Source organism: Oryctolagus cuniculus, chromosome 18 (assembly GCF_051225735.1).
Source record: "Oryctolagus cuniculus isolate XC-2025 breed Fujian yellow rabbit chromosome 18, ASM5122573v1, whole genome shotgun sequence".
NCBI lineage: Eukaryota > Metazoa > Chordata > Mammalia > Lagomorpha > Leporidae > Oryctolagus > Oryctolagus cuniculus.
The window spans coordinates 39768021-39788786 of NC_142884.1; the positions used below are offsets into that span (position 1 = coordinate 39768021).

The 20766-nt window shown below is 40.2% G+C and overlaps 1 pseudogene across 3 annotated transcripts; it reads right to left on the reverse strand.

Annotated features, from left to right (window-relative positions):
- Window positions 1-7052: 7052 nt before the first annotated feature.
- On the reverse strand, window positions 7053-7889 carry LOC100353749 (high mobility group protein B2 pseudogene; annotated as a pseudogene). 3 transcript variants are annotated; one of them, XR_016225477.1, is made up of 2 exons: window positions 7798-7889; window positions 7053-7714 (listed from the first exon to the last, which is right to left on the reverse strand). The product of XR_016225477.1 is annotated as a high mobility group protein B2 pseudogene, transcript variant X2 (transcript). The 3 variants fall into 3 exon arrangements; XR_016225478.1 differs by having other exon boundaries at window positions 7053-7627; window positions 7798-7887; XR_016225476.1 differs by having other exon boundaries at window positions 7053-7881.
- Window positions 7890-20766: the final 12877 nt, after the last annotated feature.

A 20766-nucleotide genomic window follows, 5' to 3' on the forward strand; every position in this document is an offset into this window, starting at 1 on the left:
GGTGTGAAGTCAGTGGATAAAAATTGAAGCATTCTTAATCTAGCACCAACTCTAATCCCATGATTTCTAATTGACAGAAGTAATCAGAAACACAGAACTCCATGTTACCCAGTTATCTCTTTGAATTTCTGATTAAAAAATAAAACATATCAAACAACACAGAAATACCCAGGCGTGCATAATATTTATATACTATCTTGATATTAAAAATAAGAAAAAATAACCATGAAATAATAGCAAATTTGAATCTCCTTTGTTTTCTAGACAAGTTATAATCCTATGTGGTTCTTTACAGTAAATTACAGTACATCATTACAGTAAATTATTACAAATAATTATTTTTGTAGGTACTCATCTCTCTCATATTTTTTCCCTTTGAGAAATCAGATTTTAAAAACTGAGACCCAAGACAAAATAAAGATTTTTTTTCTTTTTTTTTAACTTTTATTTAATGAATATAAATTTCCAAAGTACGATTTATGGATTACAATGGCTTCCCCCCCATACCGTCCCTCCCACCCACAGCCCTCCCCTTTCACACTCCCTCTCCCCTTCCATTCACATCAAGATTCATTTTCGATTATCTTAATATACAGAAGATCAGCTTAGTATACATTAAGTAAGGATTTCAACAGTTTGCTCCCACACAGAAACATAAAGTGAGGAATAATAGATGATTTTTTTTAAATGATGATTAAATCAGATCCGACCTATTGTCATGTTTAATCCCAGTGAGAGTCAAGTTGGGAGTTGATAATTTTTTTTTTTTTTTACAGAGGATCAGTTTAGTATGCATTAAGTAAAGATTTCAACAGTTTGCACCCCCATAGAAACACAAAGTGAAATATATTGTTTGAGTACTCGTTATAGCATTAAATCTCAATGCACAGCACATTAAGGACAGAGATCCTACATGAGGAGTAAGTGCACAGTGACTCCTGTTGTTGACTTTACCAATTGACACTCCTGTCTATGGCATCAGTAATCTCCCTATGCTCCAGTCATGAGTTCCCAAGGCTATGGAAGCCCTCTGAGTTCTCCGATTCTTATCTTGTTTAGACAAGGTCATAGTCAAAGTGGAGGTTCTCTCCTCCCTTCAGAGAAAGGTGCCTTCTTCTTTGAAGACCTGTTCTTTCCACTGAGATCTCACTCACAGAGATCTTTTGCCAGAGTGTCTTGGCTTTCCATGCCTGAAATTCTCTCATGGGCTTTTCAGCAAAAGAAAGATTTTTAAGCTAGTGTTATATGTTGATTGGCTCTCTAAAAAAGATTTATTTATTTATTTGAAAGTCAGAGTTACACAGAGTAGAAGGGGAGAGAGAGAGAGAGAGAGAGAGAGAGAGAGAGAGACATCTTCCATCTTTTGGCTCACTAAGCAGTTGGTCACAATGGCTGGAAATGTACTGATCCGATGCTAGCAGCCAGGAGCTTCTTCTGGGTCTCCCACACAGATGCAGCTGCCCAAGGGCTTGGGCCATCTTCCACTGCTTTCCCTGGCCATAGCAGAGAGTTGGATTGAAAGCAGAGTAGACGGGACACAACCTCCACCCATATGGAATGTCCATGCTTGCAGTAGCTTTACTTGCTATGCCACAGTGCTGGCCCCTTGATTGGCCTTTAACTTAGACTTTTAATGATATTAAAAAACACCATGTTTTTCTAAGCTCTTTCCAATCAGTTTCTACTTTGTAAACTGCAGATAATACTGTCCCCAGAATTAATCTAAGGTATAAATGCTATGATATAAGGCATTTAACCCCTCAACCTGTCTCTTTGAATACTCAGCTATGTTAGCTCTGTGTCCATTCTTCTGTCTCTGTACTAGATGAATAAAAAGACAGTGTAAAATGATTTGAAAAGAACTATAAGGGGTCGGCGCTGTGGTGCTGCTGCCAGTTGGGGAATGAACCAGCAGATGGTAAACCTCTCTCTCTCTCTCTCTCTCTCTGTCTCTGCCTCTCCTTCTCTGTAACTCTGACTTCCACATAAATAAACAAATCTTAAAAGAACTATAAACATCAATAAAACACAAATGAAAATTGTATACTCAAAACTGGATATTAAACCATGCCTTCTACACCTCTGTTAAAAGCTACATTCTATCATAGTGATTTATGATTTCTAGGGCCAAAGTAGTAAATAAGATTTTTCTGGAAGAGACAGAGGTTATGAGGGAGCCAGCATTTGGGGTCAGTTAGCAGCAGTGAGTGTCACTCTTTCAGATTTGATTCAGGAAAGGAAGAAAGCAACTGATCCCTGAGATTTTGGTGGGGGGAAGGAAAGGAAGGAGGGACTGAATAAAAGCAAAGGCCCTCTGGTTGTGGGCACCCACCCCTGACTACAGCCTTTGGGAGGGTCAGCTGGTGTCTCTAGGGATGCTGCGGCCTGGACTCCATTTCCCAGAGTTCCCAGGAGCACGGATGTATTATGCCTTCTGAATGCCTGTGCACATGCGCGTGCTGCTGCCATTCCCTGGGGCCTGAGTTGGAACAGAGGGAGTTCATTCCCTGATCAGGGTCAGCCCTGGGGGCTGTGCTTCTCCTTCTCTGGCATTTACTGCATCTCCTGCTCTGCACGTGCGATCCCAGGGAGTTTCCAAGTGCTCACCCCAAGCCTGCCTCCTGCTGCGTCTTCCCTCTTCATCCTCCACCTGTGGGTCCCACTTACCAGGGAGTCTCTTCCCGCCACTCCCCGAATCGCTCCCCGCGTGTCCAGAAGAAAGGGTACCTGCTCCAGGGACTTTCTGCTGCAGGTTTGGCATGCAGGAAGGGGCAGGACATGTATGGGAGAAGGGTGGTTGCCAGGCTGCCATCGATCATGGCAGCTTCCCCCGAGGTCAGGGCTGGGACCCGGGCTGTTCTGTCTCCCACCTCCATTTCCCAGGCTCCCAGTGCCCGGAATCTCTCCTGCAGAACCTCACCCAAACTGTCCCTAATGCGCTTTATTTAGTGGTTACAGGAGAGAGGGGGCAGCATTCTGGGAACATGCACACGCAGGGAAGGAAGGCTGAAAGACTCCGGCTCTCCACAGTTAAATAAGCTGGGTTCCCACTGTGGGTGGTCTCAGAATGCAGTCTGGCCAGGCCTCTTGATGTTTCCTGGGCTGGTTCCTGCAGGGTGGGGCTGGGTGGCCTTCAGCAGGGAGCCTTGTGCAGCAGAGGGGTGGGCAGGAGGATCTGTCTAGGATCTGCCCCACTGCTCTCATCCTGCACCTCATCTTCCTGGTGGGGAGCAGTGTGAAGCATGAATAGCTGCTTTGTGCATTGATCCCTCTCAAGTATTAATTATCAAATTTTTCCAATGTGGAATTTGAAGCTGTTCCAGAAACCTGGGTTGGGAAAACTCTCTTCTTTCAAACAGGCACAGAGACAGTGGAGGATCCAAGGAGTTTCTATTAATGGCCCTAGGCTCAGCTGGAATGATTTCCTGAGAATTGAGCATCAAATTCAAGTTTCTTAGCTGTTACAGCATTGGTGGGTTTAAATGGCAGCCTACATGACTTAGGTCCACATTTCCAATGGTCAGTGGGTCCAGTATGTTTGTAAAAGAGATGCTGGGGACAGATTTATTAGGATAGATTTATGACTGGAGTTTACAGAAGCAGAACTTAGGACATCTTCCCTCCCTAGATAAGATTTCAGTGGGCAGCTGTTTCACTAGTTGTCGTTCCCCCTCTTCATGGAGGAACGACACAGGACCCTGCGCTGTTCTTTCGTCTGCTCGGCCCTCCCCGGGTTTGCTGCTGGTTCTTCCCAGGTTGGCTACTGACCCTTCCACCTCCGTGGAAGGGCGGTTCCCCCTAGCCACATTCCCCACTTCCGCGGGGGAGCAGCACACCGCCGGCCGGCTCTCCTGGGGGCTGCACAGGTGTTCCTTCAGATAGATGTTCCTCGTACATGTTGTCTCTCTCCTCCTTTATAGTCCTCTTCCACCAATCCCAACTCTGCTACCCACACGCCGAGTATGCTGCTCTCCTCCAATCAGGAGCAGGTCCTACAGTTTGTTGGTTGAACTGGAGGCAGCTGTGTAGAAGCTGTTTCTCCCTTCTCAGCACCATATTGTGGGAGAGCAGATGCATAGAATAAGTCTTAATTCCAGTAACTTAGTCTAGTCCGAGTTGCTCCCCACAACTCGTTAATTGTGAGCATCCACTTTTAAAGGTTTGTGTTGGATGGGGTCCACTTCTCTTTCTTTGATGATGTATTTGGCTGCTTTTCATTTTCTGTCTTCAGCTATTTCTTCTCCTGTTAGCAAGGCTGTCAACTGTTTTGACCTGCCACTGATCCCTTTGCAAAATAAGAAGGGAACTAAAATTAATGCAAGTCTACTGTGTTGTCAATAACTGGAGCTACTTTTTTAAAGATTTATTTATTCATTTGAAAGAGTTACACAGAGAGAGGAGAGAGAGAGAAAGAGAGAGAGACGTCTTCCGTCCGATGGTTCCCTCCCCAATTGGCAGCAACAGCTGGAGCTGTGCCAGTCTGAAGCCAGGAGCTTCTTCTGGGATGAAGCTGTTTTTTGAAATAATTATTTATTTATTTGAAAGGCAGAGTTACAGAGTGGTAGAAGCAGAGATGGATGGCTGGAGCTGTTTGGATCCACAACCAGAAGCCAGGAGCTTTGTCCAGGTCTCATAGGTGGGTGCAGGAGATGAGGGATTTGGGCCATCTTCTACTGTTTTCCCAGGCCACAGCAGAGAGCTGGATAGGAAGTGCAGCAGCCAGGATCCCAACCAGCACCCATATAGGATGCTGACACTGCAGGCAGTAGCTTTACCCACTATGCAACAGTGCTGCCCACTAACTGGAGCTCTTTTAATCTGAGTTTGCATAAAGTGGAGAATTACAACATCATAAATACAGATAAGTAACATCTTTTTCTCTGCCCAGTACTTTACAGTTACACAGTGATCCACTGAGAATCTTACATTCCACACTGTGTAATTAAGAAGGCCAGTTACTTGTCTTATTTTGGGTTTTGTGTTTAAACCCATGACATTTTTTATATGGGAGGATATTAGTTCTACAATTTCATAGAGACTGCTCTGTGGAAGCATCAATAGAAGTTATAACTGTGAGAGTGGTAAGAAAGAAGAGGGGAAGAAATAAGTGCCCCTTACCCCACACAGAGATGTCCACAAATGGAGTAGAAGATGTGCCCTTGAAAACTATGGCTGACTTTCTGGGACAAACTGTGTTTGAGTGCTTCACATGTTCTGATAGAAAGGTGTTGCCACCAGGTTATTAGTATATTTATTTAGTTAGTTTTTAAAGATTTATTTATTTATTTGAAAATCAGAGCTACACAGAGAGAGAAGGAGAGACAGAGAGAGAGAGAGAGAGAGAGAGAGAGAGAGAGAGAGATGTCTTCCATCTGGTTCATTTCCCCAATGGCTTCATCATTGTGAACTTTGCTCAGTTCCTGACCTATACCTTTCCTTTAACCTAGTACTTTGCCATGAGGTAGCCCATGAAAACTGCAGACTGCATAAATGAATGAATACTTGGAGGGTTGTGATTTCTTAGAGGAACATCATGAGACAGAAGGAATAAAACAAAACAAAAGTATCCTCCGTATATAGAAGATATACTGTTTTTGCAAGCTACAGAGAAGAGGAAGAAGAAGGAAAGTAGTGAGACTGGAAAGTTTGTGGCAAAGGTAATAGGCACTAGTCAAGAATTCAACAAGCCCATTAGGAAAGTATTAAGGATTCTTTACTTCCATGTAGACTCTGCCCTCTAATGGTGAACAGAGTCCTCTAAACCCACTTGTTGCACAAATGAAAACCCAAGTGTTGTCTTCTCCCACAGATGGACTCTGCTATTGGTTTTGATTTACATTTCCCTAATGGCTAGTGATATTGGGCATGTTCATATATGTCTTGACCATTGAGATTTCTTCTTCTGAGAAACATCTATTCTGATCATTGCCCATTTCTTAAGTGTACATTTCACTTCAACAAATTTCCCCTTTGGTGCTCAGTTATTAGTCACCAATCAGGGAGAACATATGATATTTGTCCCTTTGGGACCGGCTCAATTCACTCAGCATGATGTTTTCCAAATTCCTCCATCTTGTTGCAAATGACCGGGTTTCATTGTTTTTGACTGCTGTATAGTATTCTATAGAGTACATGTCCCATAATTTCTTTATCCAGTCTACTGTTCATGGGCATTTGGGTTGGCTCCAGGTCTCAGCTATTGTGAATTGAGCTTCAATAAACATTAGGCTGCAGACCGCTTTTTTGTTTGCCAATTTAAATTCCTTTGGGTAAATTCCAAGGAGTGGGATGGCTGGGTCGAACGGTAGGGTTATCTTCAGGTTTCTGAGGAATCTCCAGACTGACTTCCATAGTGGCTTGATCAGATTGCATTCCCACCAACAGTGGGTTAGTGTCCCTTTTTCCCCACATCCTCACCAGCATCTGTTGTTGGTAGATTTCTGAATGTGAGCTATTCTAACCGGGGTGAGGTGAAACCTCATTGTGGTTTTGATTTGCATTTCCCTGATTGCTAATGACCTTGAACATTTTTTCATGTGCCTGTTGGCCATTTGGATTTCCTCTTTTGAAAAATGTCTATTGAGGTCCTTGGCCCATCTCTTAAGTGGGTTGTTGGTTTTGTTTTTGTGGAGTTTCTTGATCTCTTTGTAGATTCTGGTTATTAACCCTTTATCTGTTGCATAGTTTGCAAATATTTTTTCCCATTCTGTCGGTTGTCTCTTCACTCTCCTGACTGTTTCTTTTGCAGTACAGAAACATGCATAATTTTATTACAAAATTTAAAAAAAAACACAGAATGAAACATCCTAACAAAAAATCCAAATTTACAAATGATACTAATTCCTACAACTTTGCTGTGCTACCATACACAAGTCAAGAAATTAAAGAAACCATTAAATATTTAGGAACATTCAACATCAGAAGCTTTAAAATCTAACTGTATGTAGTAGCCCCTCAAAAAGCTACAACCTGCATTTTTTAAAAAAAGTATTTTCTCTACAAAGAATCTTATCAGCTATACAAAAATCTGTACAGTTTTTTTATACTGAAGCTAATATTGAGCTGCACTTGAATTCACATTCTTAGCAAAACAACTGCCTGAGCACACACGCACACTCCACACTCATCATTACAGGATAGCCATTTATTCTTCATCTTCATCCTCTTCCTCATCATCTTCATCTTCTTCCTCTTCCTCTTCTTCCTCCTCATCTTCAGGTTCATTCTTCTTCTTTGAGCCTGTGGGCCTACCAGGGCCCTTCTTTCCCGCTTCACTTTTGCCCTTGGCACGGTATGCAGCAATATCCTTTTCATATTTCTCCTTTAGCTTAGCTGCTTTCTGTTCATATGGTTGTTTATCTTTGACTGAGTGTTCAGACCACATCTCACCCAATTTTTTTGCAGTGTCCCCGATGGACAGGCCAGGGTGTTCACTTTTGATCTTTGGGCGATGTTCAGAGCAAAAGAGAAAGAAGGCAGATGGTGGTCTTTTAGGAGCATTGGGATCCTTTTTCTTTCCCTTCTTATCACCCTTGGGAGGAACGTAATTTTTCATCTCCCTGTCATAACGAGCCTTATCACTTTTTGCCATATCTTCAAACTTGGACTTTTCCTTTGCAGACATGGTCTTCCATCTCTCTGAGCATTTCTTAGAGAATTCCGCAAAATTGACCGAAGAGTCAGGGTGTTTCTTCTTGTGCTCTTCCCGGCACGTCTGCACGAAGAAGGCATAGGAGGACATTTTGCCCCTCGGCTTGTTGGGGTGTCCTTTAACCATGATGATGGAACGGCGGCCACCTGGTGCGAGTTGTTCCTCAGACTCCCGCAGAGCGGCCGGATCCGACGGCGTCGCTTCCTTCCCTCAGCTCCGGCGTGAACTCAGGATGTGAGGGTGATCTGGCTGCGACATCTGTCACCCCATTGATCACCAGGGTTGATTCGGCTGATCTGGCTGGCTAGGCGGGTGTCCCCTTCCTCCCTCACCGCTCCATGTGTGTCCCTCCCGAAGCTGCGTGCTCGGTCGAAGAGGACGACCTTCCCCGCTAGAGGAGGACTGGTCTTCGGTCAAGGGTATATGAGTAGCTGTGCTCCCCTGCTAGAACCTCCAAACAAGCTCTCAAGGTTTTGGTTTTATATTTAGACTTTTAATTCACCTTGAGTTGCTTTTACATAGTGTATGAGGTGTTGGGGTATCTTTTCAGGCTTCTACATATGGATAATCACTTTCCTTTAAACCATTTGCTAAAGGGATTCTTCTTTCTCCTGTTTGTTTTCTTTCCTTTATTAAATAGGGGTTGGCTATAGAAAAGTCGGTTTATTTCAGCTGCCTATTTTTTTCCATTGAACTATGTGTCTGTTTTTCCAACAGTGCTATCACTGCTTCTATTTTTTTAAGATTTCTTTATTTATTTGAAAGGCCAGATGCTTCTTCCAAGTCTCTCATGTGGGTGCCAGCACCCAAGAACATGGTCCATCTTCCACCAATTTCCCAGGTGCATTAGTAGGGAGCTGGATTGGAAGTGGAGCACCTGGTCTTCTAGCAACAACATATGGGATGCATGCACAGCAGGACAAGGAATTAACCCACTACACCACAGCATCAAACCCTTCCTTATTTACTTCTGCTATGATCTTTCATTATTCAATTTTTCCACTGCCCTGCAACTTGACTCATTCCTTTTTTTTTTTTTTTCTGGGTCCTGGAGGATGGTAGTAGGTTGCTTCTGGGATATCTTTTTTATGTTAGTAGATACTTGGTAATCTAAAATCATAGTTTTTAGTTTCTATATTTCTCTGCTAATCACGAGGAACTTCTAGATGACAGCAGAAAATGCTGGCAAAAATGAGGATATATAAATTTGCTAAGAAAATACCACAGAACATATGATTTAAATCATGGAATTTTACTTCTCAGAGTTGTAGAGGTTGAAAATATCAGATCAAGGTCCTAATAGGCTTGATTTTTCCAGAAGCCCTTCTCTGATGTGACAGACACATCTATCATTTGATCTGCTTAAAAGCACTTTCTTCAGGTAGAGTTGTGTTGGTGGTGAGCACTTCAGTGTTTGAGTTTTAGGGAGGCACATTTCAGTCCACAACAGCAAAGGGGCCCTGTGGTCTACTTCAATGACAGCCATCTCTGCGGAGGATAGAAAGTTTGAAATCAGCATTAGGATTTCTCACATTATTACTGTTAGTGCTATCTCCATCAAATGTGCATTCATGTACACACAAACAAAACTACCTGTACACATAAACACGTTCAACAGTGGAAATGTCTGATGGTTGTGTACAGGTAACATCAATATAATAATCCATAAGGTGGCCTATTAGCAGACATTAAAAGAGAATTAGAAAGAATGACAACAAAATCTGCAATTACCTATATTTATGTCTATATGTATGATATTCAGTATTTATAGTTGCTAAAAGATGAATACTGATGTGTGGGAATAAAAGCTAAACCTTACCTTGCAATATTGCAGCCTAGTCTACATGAAAGATGTCTTCCTAAAGCCTTTCCCTGGGCCCACTCTGTGGCATAGTAGATTAAGCATCCACCTGCAGCACCAGCATCCCACATGGGCACCAGTTTGAGTCCCTGCTCCTGCACTTCCAATCCAGCTCTTTACTAATGGCCTAGGAATGCAGTGGAATAGGCCCTGAGTGCTTGGGCCCCTGCACCCATGTGAGAGACCTGGAGGAAGCTGCTGACTCCTGGCTTCTGGCACCTGGCGTCAGATCGGCCCAGCTCCAGCCATTCTGGCCATTTAGGGGTGAACCAGTGGATAGCAGACTTCTTTCTCTTCCTCTCTGTATCTGTCACTCTGCCTCACAATAAAGAAATACATTTTTTTAAAAACCTTTCCCTTTTTAAATTTCTTAATTGTTTTAAAGATTTATTTATTTATTTATTTACAAGTCGAGTTACAGACAGAGAGGAGAGCCAGAGAGAAAGAGGGAGGTCTTCCATCTGATGTTCACTCCCTAATTGATTGCAACTGCCAGAGCTGTGCTGATCCAAAGCCAGGAGCCAGGAGCTAGTTACAGGTCTCTCAGATCGGTACAGGGGCCCAAGGACTTGGGCCATCTTCTACTACTTTGCCAGGCCATAGCAGAGAGCAGGATCAGAAGTGGAGCAGCTGAGTATTGAACCGGCCCCCATATGGGATGCTGGAGCTTCAGTCCAGGGTGTTAACCTGCTCCACCACAGCACCAGTCCAACATTTTAAATTTCTGATACTCTAAAGTAGCAAAGGACTGCATTACATATAGGAAAGATGTATTTAAAAATTATAAATCTAGTGCATTTTAGCAGAAGTTTCAACAAATACTTCTGATTTTCTCAACATTATGTATAAATAAATGACAGAATGAGTCATTGTCAGATTAATAGAAGGAGTTTGAGAGGATTGTCTCTCTTTCAATTGTGTTGAATAGTTTGAGAAGCATTAGTTCTTTAAAAGACTTGTAGAATTCAATAGTAAGGCTGTCTGATCCTGGACTTTTCTTTCTTGGGAGGGTCTTTATTACTTATCCAATCTCTGTCTTGGTTTTTGATTTGTTTAGCTTTTCTATGTGTCTTCATGACTCAATTTTGGTATATTGTGTATGTCCAGGAATCTGTTGATTTTTCTTCTAGGTTTTCCAATTTGTTAACCATCACAACAGATGCCCACATCATATATTGCAGTGCTAATCTGAGTTTTGGGTACTACACTTCCAAATCAGTTTCATGTTAATATCCCTGGGAAGAAATGGATAATAGCTCCAATTCTTTCCTTCTTGTCATCTAATTTGGAGAACTGTAACCTCAATGGGGACTTGAAACCTGGTCTTGCACAGTTGTAGCCATATAGAAAGTGAACCAGCAGATGGGAGATCTCTCTGCTTCTCTTTCCTTCTCTCTTTGTCTCTGTGTCTCTCTGCCATTTTTTATCATATTAAAATATTTAATTACTTATTTGAAAGAGTTACAGAGAGAGGGAGAGACAGAAATCTTGCACCACCTAATTCATTTTTGAGATGACTTTAATATCAGAGTGTGGCCAGGTTGAAGCCAGGAGCTTTTCCTCCGATGTGCGTGGCAGCATCCCAGGCACTTGGGCCATCTTTCCCTGCTTTTTCAGTCCATTGGTAAGGCGCTGGATCAGAAATGGAATAGCTGGTACTTGAACTGGTGCACGTAGAGGATGCCAATGTAACAGATAGCAGCTTTGTCCACTGCACCACAACCACCAGCTCCTCTTTCTGCCTTTCCAATAAATAAATCTTTTGAAAAAGAACTGAAGGTAGTAAAAGTCATCATGACTGAGTAATGACAAATTTATTGAAGTGATTGACTTTCTTAAAGATCTATTTATGAATTTGAAAGGCAGCACTAGAAAGAGAGAGTGGGAGAGATGGATCTTCCTCCTGGTTTGTTCACTCCTCAAATGGCTCCAGTGACTGTGGCTAGGCCAGACTGATATCAGGAGCCAGGGGCTTCTTCCAGGTCTCTCACATGGGTGCAGGAGCCCCAATATTTGAGTCACCCTGTGCTGCTTTTCCAGACACATTAGCAGGGAACTGGATCCGTTTGGAGCATTAATGTCTATGATACTCTCCTTGCAGTTGAAGGATTTAGAATCCGTTTCAATTATGGGTGGGCCAAGTACAACAGCTCCCAATTGTCCTAGGTTTGGATTAGATGGGTTCTGAGAAATTTTGTTAAAATAGTTATTAATCATAACTCTGAGCTTAAGCTTTTCTTACCAAATTTTCATGTTTGCTGATGTTTATATCTATGGGAAAATTGGGTCTCTGGATTGCAACCAATGAAAGCATCCAGACTAACAGTAATAAGGTCAACAGTCAGCAGAATGATGTCCAGCTGAACTGAAATAGCTTTTCTTATTTGATAGAGGGGTTACCTCCTGCATTATACTGACATACTGACATAGACAGTAGATATTGCAGCCTGTCTCTTCTGCCAAATGGAGAATGCCGCGTTTTGATCCATCATATATATATTTATATATTATAATATATATTATATATTTCTATACATAATACAGAATTACATATAATTATCAAAAATATATAAAATATAATTATATATAAATATTATATATGAATTTATTTATATATAAATATATAATTATTTCTGATCCAGCTCCATACCAATGGATTGAAAAAGCAATGAAAGATGGTCAAAGTGCCTGGGTTGCTGTCACACACATTGGAGGAGAAGCTCCTGGCTTCAACCTGGCCACACTCTGGCTATTGAAGTCATCTCAATAATATATATATATATAATACTTATAATAAATTATATAATATTATCTGTTTATAATTATTATATATTATATAATATATTATATGATAAAGCATAATATATTTATATATGAATATATTTATATACATAAATATATATAAATATATATATATATAAAGAATTTATTTACGTATTTGACAGGTGTACTTACAGACAGTGAGAGGAAGAGACAGAGAGAAAGGTCTTCCATATGCTCATTTACTCCCCTAATGACTGCAATGTCTGCAGCTGGGCCAATCTGAGCTAGGAGCTTCCAGGTCTCCCACATTTTGGCAGGGACCAAAGCACTTGGAACAGCTTCTACTGCTTTCCCAGGCTATTGCAGAGAGCTGGATGGGAAAAGGAGAAATGGGGACCAGAACTGGTGCTCATATGGGGTGCCAGCACTGCAGGTAAAGGATTACACCACTGCACCACAGTGCTGGCCCCAGTCTATCCTTTATTAAGGAGATCTCAGTAATCATGTTCAGGTATTGCTGTCCTATATTCATGGCCAAAGTCCTAGCAGACAACATGGTTTGGAGAATCGTAAGCACAAGGTGTGTAGGAGACTTCATTTCTCATACAGCACAGTCAATAACAAGGTTCCAAGTGGGGAAATTACTTGCATCATAGTCTTTGAGAACTAATGGACATCACAGGTGATCTAAAGAATTTAGAAGGTTTGTGAGCCCCTAGAGTAAAAAAGTCACAGGGAGCACAAGGACAGTGCCTAGAGTTTATTTTGATGGATTTTAGCCCCTTTCATTGGAGGGAGGCCCGAAGAAGCTGGACTGATTAGTGAACCTCAGAAGTGTCTTTTCAAGATGAAGGCAAACTGAGACTGAGGGGTTTTTGGAAAAACGTTGAACAAAAGACATTTCCCACACTTGGTTAAGACACATCATTTATCTATTGATTTTCATCAGATCTGTTAACATTAGGTATAAGGTACAGTGGACATGGTGGATGGCATATAGCAATATGATTTTAGTAACATATCATGAGGTGCTTTTTCTTTTAATGGATTTAGCAGGTAAAATTGGTCTACCTAATGGGATGTAGCTGGAATAATCACCTTTTTGTTAAATAAATCTGAGGTAATAAATGTTAGTGTATGAAGACATTGAGTTTTCTTTTATTGGGCCTTCTTGGTTATTTTAATCTGGGATCTGCGAATTTTCATTTTCTCTAGGCAAGTTGTAACTGAAAATTTTTATTTTATTCCTCATCATGTCAGACCAACTCTGCTGCTTCTGGGATTTTTTTTAATACATCAAACAATTGGAAATTTAGACAATAGTATAGTTAAAATGAGATGTACCAAGTAAAGTATTTATTTTTATTCTGATACATATTTTGGAATTCTTCTAAAATTCCTATTGAGTATCCTTGTTGAATTTAGTTGCATCCCAGGTTAAGACTTATTGGAGGCAGGCGCCATGGCTCAATAAGGTAATCCTCCACCTGCGGTGCAGGCACACCAAGTTCTAGTCCTGCTGGGAGAGCCAGATTCTGTCCCAGTTGCTCCTCTTCCAGTCCAGCTCTCTACTATGGCCCAGGAGTGCAATGGAGGATGGCCAAAGTGTTTGGGCCCCGTACCTGCATGGGAGACCAGGAGGAAGCACTCGGCTCCTGGCTTTGGATCAGCGCAATGTGCCAGCCGCAGCACACTGGCTGCAGCGGTCACTAGGTGGTAAACCAACAGAAAAAGGAAGACCTTTCTCTCTGTCTCTCTCTCTCACTATCCACTCTGCCTGTAAAACTAAAAAATAATTTTTCTAAAAAAGACTTATTGGAGCCACTCTAGTCATTATACCCATGAAACTTTGTTAATAAATGCAAATAGAACCTGGGAAAATTGATGTATATCTTATGCTGTAGAGACTTAAGATTGAACATCTTTTTTTTTATCTTTTTTAATTATATAATTTAAAACAAATTTTAGATTTTTTTTTACTTTACTAAGTCACAGCTCTGGCCCCATTAATATGACTTAACAATGTTTTTTCCTCTCAGACTTATCTCTATTGGTTCAGTTAACTTGATGCCTTTTCTTTACATTCAGATTCTCTCAGCTGTCAAAGCTTATTCATCTTAATTCTGTTGTTCCTATTTCCCTCCCTTTTATTCTGTCCCTAGGCTAATTGAGGTCATGATTCTCCATTCCTTCTGTGTGGTGTCACAGTAGCCTTGAAGTGTTCTTTTTCTCTTCTGATTTCTAAAGAAAGAAATTATGTATTCCCCCAGTTTAGATATTTTAATAATTCATTCTAAAACAAAGGTTAAATGTTCTTAATTTGACAAGAATTTTCGGGGCCAGTGGTGTGGCATAGTGGGTAGAGCCACCACTTGCAGTGCTGGCATCTCATATGGATCCAGATCTCTGCTATAGCCTCGGAAAGCAGTAGAAGATGGCCCAAGTCCTGGGCCCCTGTACCCATGTGGGAGACCTGGAAGAAGCTCCTTGCTCCTGGCTTTGGATCAGCACAGCTCTGGCCATTGCAGCCAACTGGGGAGTGAACCAGTGGATGGAAGACCCCTCTCTCTTCTCTGCCTCTCTCTGTGCAACTCTGACTTTCAAATAAATAAATAAATCTTTTAAAAAAAGAATTTTTTCTAATTTTAGATTTGTTCTACTTCATTGCCACTTCAGGGTGTGTGTAAGGAGTGCATATCCAGTTTTTCTATTTTGGATTTTTGGGATTTTGTATGAGCTCTGCTGTGTATTCATTTTTCTTGAGCATTGGTGATATCTTCTCCTTAGTTGTATTAAGAGAGAGAGCAATAGCCCTCATGTCTTTTTAGGTAAGTAAGACATATTAAAAACAGAGCATTCAGTATACATTCATAGTAGTTTGACTTGTTCAATTGATTTTCCTGACCTCCCTTGGATATTCTTGGTCTTTGCTGTACAACTTTCTATACTCATTAATTCTTTGATATTCCCAAACCCAGAAAATGAATGACTCAACAGCTGTGTTCCTGTATTTGCTGGGACTCAGGGTAAGAAGCAAAGTGGAGGTGTTCAGGAATCTACAGGTACATGCTACATAGCAAAGCACATCATTTCCTATACAAAGTGACTGGGAAATCCAGAATCTTTTGCACACATATTGGATCCTGAACTATTACTGGACTATTCAGTAAGATTTTAATGTATTTATTTTCTGTGTGTGTGTTTGTATTTCTAAATAAACTCTGCTGGGCTACTTAACATTAAAATGTATTGCAGAATTCTTTCATCAGTTTTTACTTTTAAAAAGTTTCTCTTTCAGTTTTATGGGAGAGGGTAGAAGTTTTCTGCTATGTAACTGAAAATTCATTCATTCATTAAAGATAAAATATTTGTTGGAAATTGGTAGAATACTATTAATTCTCGTGTGATTTACATGAAACTAAATACATTCTCTATTTTGTTTTGCTTAAAATTTCTGCATGTGTGGACTTCTCTTTTCCTTATTGCCCCAAATCCCTTTGTGTATTGGGATGGCAAATGGGTTTTACACTGGACAAAACATGTTATTTTGGCAAAGAAGTACTTAGCTTTCCTCCTTCAAGTATTCAAATATTGCATTGGAAATCAGTATATTTGTTTACTGTACAAATGTCCTTCATACAATGTTGTCATCTTCTGGGATAGGAGAGGAAGCAGGAAATAGGAGGGTTATGGGTGGGAGGGATGTTTTGGGGGAGGGGAAGCCACTGTAATCCAAAAGCTGTACTTTGGAAATTTATATTTATTAAAAATAGTTAAACAATTTTGTAATCTTCATCTTCCATTTTATTTCATCCTTTTTAAAAAAAGATTCATTTATGTTACTTGAAAGTTAGAGTTACACACACAGAGAAGGAGAGAGAGAGAGAGAGCAGTCTTCCAACCACTGGTTCACTCCCCATTTGGCCACAATGGAGGAGCTCGGCCAATCCAAAGCCAGGAGCCAGCAGCTTCTTTTGGGTCTCCTATGCAGGTGCAGGAGCCCAAGGGCCTGGGCCATCCTCTATTGCTGGATCGTAAGTCTTACTTGCCTAAAATGCTGGATAGTAATTTGAGTAGCCAGGACTTGAACTGGCACCCATGTGGAATGTCGGCACTGCAAGCCACAGCTCTACTTGCTACTCCACAGCATCGGCCCCCTAAATTCTTATGAGTATTGCTACGCTATTGGAATTTATAATTGATAATGCTGAACAATTGAAACTGTCTTATTTACAATTGTAGGACTGGATATGGCAGTTTTACTTGAAGTAAAGTATGTAGCCTGCTTATTGTATGATTTTTGGAAAAGCATGTATTTATATATAACAGCAGATCTGTTAATCATTTAAAAGTGAATTATCATGATTACCCAGATGTAAAGAATGCAATATGTGCTAATGAGTTAACAGTCATAATAATTTAAAATTAGAGGGATTTTAGAACCTTTTCAATACTGCAGTTTTTACGAAAAACTAATAATTTTTTTATTTGACAGGTAGAATTATAGACAGTGAGAAATCAGAAAGGTCTTCCTTCCATTGGTTCACTCCCCAAATGGCTGCCACAGTTGGAGCTGTGCCCATCCAAAGCCAGGAGTCAGATGCTTTCTCCTGGTCTCCCATCTGGGTACAGGGCCCAAGCACTTGGGCCATCCTCCACTGCCTTCCCGGGCCATAGCAGAAAGCTGGACTGAAAGAGGAGCAACCAGGACTAGAACCCTTTGCCCATATGGGATACCAGCACCACAGGTGGAGAATTAACCAAGTGAGCCATGGCGCTGGCCCCTGATAAATTTACTCTTAACAAAATATCAAAATATCTTATTCAGTATAAAGTTAGTAGTGAAAAAGAGACTACCTTGTTGAACACAGAAATTTGAGATTATATTTCTTGGTATTAATTTGCATCTTAAGGCTTATTGCCTAGTTTATTTCAATATTTCAATCTAATATTTGCATCTTAAGGTATTAATTGCATCTTGGTATTAATTGCATCTTGGTATTAATTTGCATCTTAAGGCTTATTGCCTAGTTTATTTCAACATTTCAATCTAATATTACTAATAATATCTTGTACTTAGTGGTTCACTGTGTGCCAGACAATATTCTTTAGATTTTTTAAAAGATTTATTTATTTATTTATTTGGAAGTCAGAGTTACACAGATAGTGAACAAGAGGAAGAGAGAGAGAGAGGTCCTCCATCTGCTGGTTCACTCCCCAGATGGCCTAAAAGGTCAGAGATATGCCAATCTGAAGCCAGGAGCCAGGACCTCTTCAGGGTCTCCCATGCAGATTCAGGGGCCCAAGGACTTGGGCCAACTTCCTACTGCTCTCCCAGGCTATAGCAGAGAGCTGGATGGAAAGTGGAGCGGCCGGGACTTGAACCGGCCTCCATATGGGATGCCCCCATTGCATGCAGTCGCTTTACTAGCTACACCACAGCACTGGCCTCAAGACAATGCTCTAAAATGATGCATTAATTATTCCCAAATATTGAAAAGTGGCATGGTACACATTTGAATGTGTTGTTTTGTACTAGTTGTAGAAACAGTTTAAAATATATTTAGATTTAAAAATGTAAGCTTTGATCTAAAGGTTTACTTTCCCTTAAGGTGCCTGTTTGGAAACTGAGAGATCATTGAAGTCTCAAGATAGAGTACAACTGATCTTATCCAAGCCTCCTTTATCACATGAGGATGCTAAATGCCAAGCCCAGAGAAGTAAAGTGAACTGTTCAAGGTCACATAGGTAAGTTGTGGCAGGGATAATTCTGTATTAGCATTAGGTATCCTGATACATAGGCCACTGTTCTGTCAATTTTGTACTCCTTCTGGAGTTAAAGATTCTAAGTTGTGGAAAATTAAGTTTGGAAATTTAGTGGTTGCTATGTTGTTATGGTGAGAAATTTCTGTGTATAGCTATGAGTTGCTTAAATTTTATTCAATATATTTTTCTAGTATGTTTGCTATTTATTTGAAATGTATAACAAGTAGCTTCATCTATTTGCCAAAAGAATTTTTTAAAGAGTTATTTATATTATTTGAAAGTCAGAATTACACAGAGAGAGAAGGACAGGCAGAGAGAGTGGTCTTCCATTCACTGGTTCACTCCACAGTTGGCCCCCATGGCTGGAGCTGTGCCAACTGGAAGGCAGGAGCCAGGAGCCTCTTCCTGGTCTCCTATGCAGATGCAGGGGCCCAAGGACTTGTACCATTTTATAGTGCTTTCCCAGGCCATAGCAGAGAGCTGGATAGGAAGTGGAGCAGCCAGGTCTTGAACTGATGCCCCTATGGAATACCAGCACTGCAGGTGGCAGCCTCACCCACTATGCCACAGTGCCAGCCCTTGCCAAAAGAATTTATAGAAGCTATTCCATATATACACTTAACAATTATTTACTTGACACGAACTATCCCTGCATATTTGAAAATTTTGAATGGTATCACTTGGGTTTTAAGAATGTTATATTTTAGGTCTCTTAATATTTTTAGTGATGATGTTTTAAAGGCCCTTTCTGTTTTAAGAAAAATGATAAGGATTTTGTTTTACAATGGCCATAGTATTACTACTTAAAGCAATAGATTAAATAACACTTTTAAACAAAGTCATTTAATACTGAATTCTAACACGCTGGTATATTTTAAAGTGAGAAACCGGATTTCTTTCAGATATTCTAAAGAAGAATGATAATCAAAATTGAAGACATCTACAGTTTTTAATCACTTGTTTTAAATATTGGTCATAATGGTCCAATTTTGAGTTTTAATTTTCATTAGCTTTTAAATGATTCAATATGGTTTATAGAAAATTCGGAGAACATAATTATATACTCAACCTCCCTCCCTTCTTTTTCCTTCTTTGTCATTTTTTTAGCTTATGAAATGACATTTTCAGTTTACATTACATTAAAAATGGTTGTTGAATCAAGGGACAAGTTTAACAGGCAAAAAGCACAAAGATCCTGATTTAGAGGGAATACAGGCAATGGCTCTAAACAATATTTGAATATCACATCTAAACAATATTTGAAGAAACTGATAAATATTTTAATTTCTCCTACTAAAATGCTCAGAGAAAGTCTTTAATTATTTATCAAATATTAGTGCAAAATTATGGATTTAAATGATCCCAAAAAGTGATAATTTTTGTGTAATAAAGTCCAATTTTTGTCAAGGCTTTTTGACAGTCTCACAGAAAACTTATGTTTGTGAATGGGAAGAATAATACCAAAATATCCATACTACCAAAAGCAATTTGCAAATTCAATGCAATCCCAATCAACATACCAACGATGTTCTCAGAGCTAGAAAAAATGATGCTAAAATTCATATAGAAACATGAGAGATGCTTAACATCTAAAGCAATATTATAAAGCAAAAAAAAGCTGGAGACATCACACCATATTTTAAGACATATTACAGGGGTCAGCACTATGACAAAGCAGGTAAAGTCACCGTCTGCAGTGCCGGCATCTCATATGGGTGCCAGTATGTTTCCCAGCTGCTCCACTTCTTATACCCCTCTCTGGTATAGCCTGAGAAAAAAGTAGAAAATGGCCAAAGTCTTTGGGCCCCTGCACCTGCATAGAGACCTGGAAGAAGCTCCTGACACTTGGATTCAGATCAACACAGCTCCAGCCATTGTGGCCATTTGGGGAGTAAACCAGTGGATGGAAGACCTCTCTCTCTCTGCCTCTACTTCTCTGTAACTCTGCCTTTCAAATAAATAAACTGCAAAAAAAAAAGAAGAAGTGATAGCACTGATATAATAACAGACACATAGTTCAATGGAAAAGAATAGGTAGCATAGAAATAAACCCAAATTTCTACCAGCAACTCATATTTAACAAAGGAACTAAAATGAACTGGAGAAAGAAGAATCTCTTTCACAAGTGGTGCAGAGGAACTTGATTATCCATACGTAGAAGCCTGAAAAGAGACTCCAACATCTCTTACACTATGTGAAAGTGAACTCACAGTGAATTAAAATCTAATCATAAGACCCAAACCCAAGTAAACATAGGGAAACTCTAAATATTGTCAACACACAATAGCTTTTGGGTAAGATTCCAATAGCAATAGTCACAAAAATAAAAACAGAGACATTTGAGTATATCCAACTAAGATACTTCTTCACAACAAAGTAAACATCAGAGTGTAGATACAATGAACAGATGGCAGGAAAAATTAAAACTCTGAATGTTTACAGATTTCCAGAACATTTACATGAATTGGAAAAACTCCAAAAAATACAGTGAAGAAACAGGCAAGGATCTGAATAGACATTTCTCAGAAGAAATGTAAATGGTCAAAACATGTGAATATGCCCGATGTCACTAGCCATTATGTAAATATAAATCAGAACACCATATCAGTCTCCAACACCTGTGGGAGAACACAATGCTCAGGTGTTTGTGTGTGCAGCAAGTGGGTTTAGAGGACCCTGTTCACCTCTGGAGAGCAGAGTCTACAGGGAGGTAAAGAAACCTTAC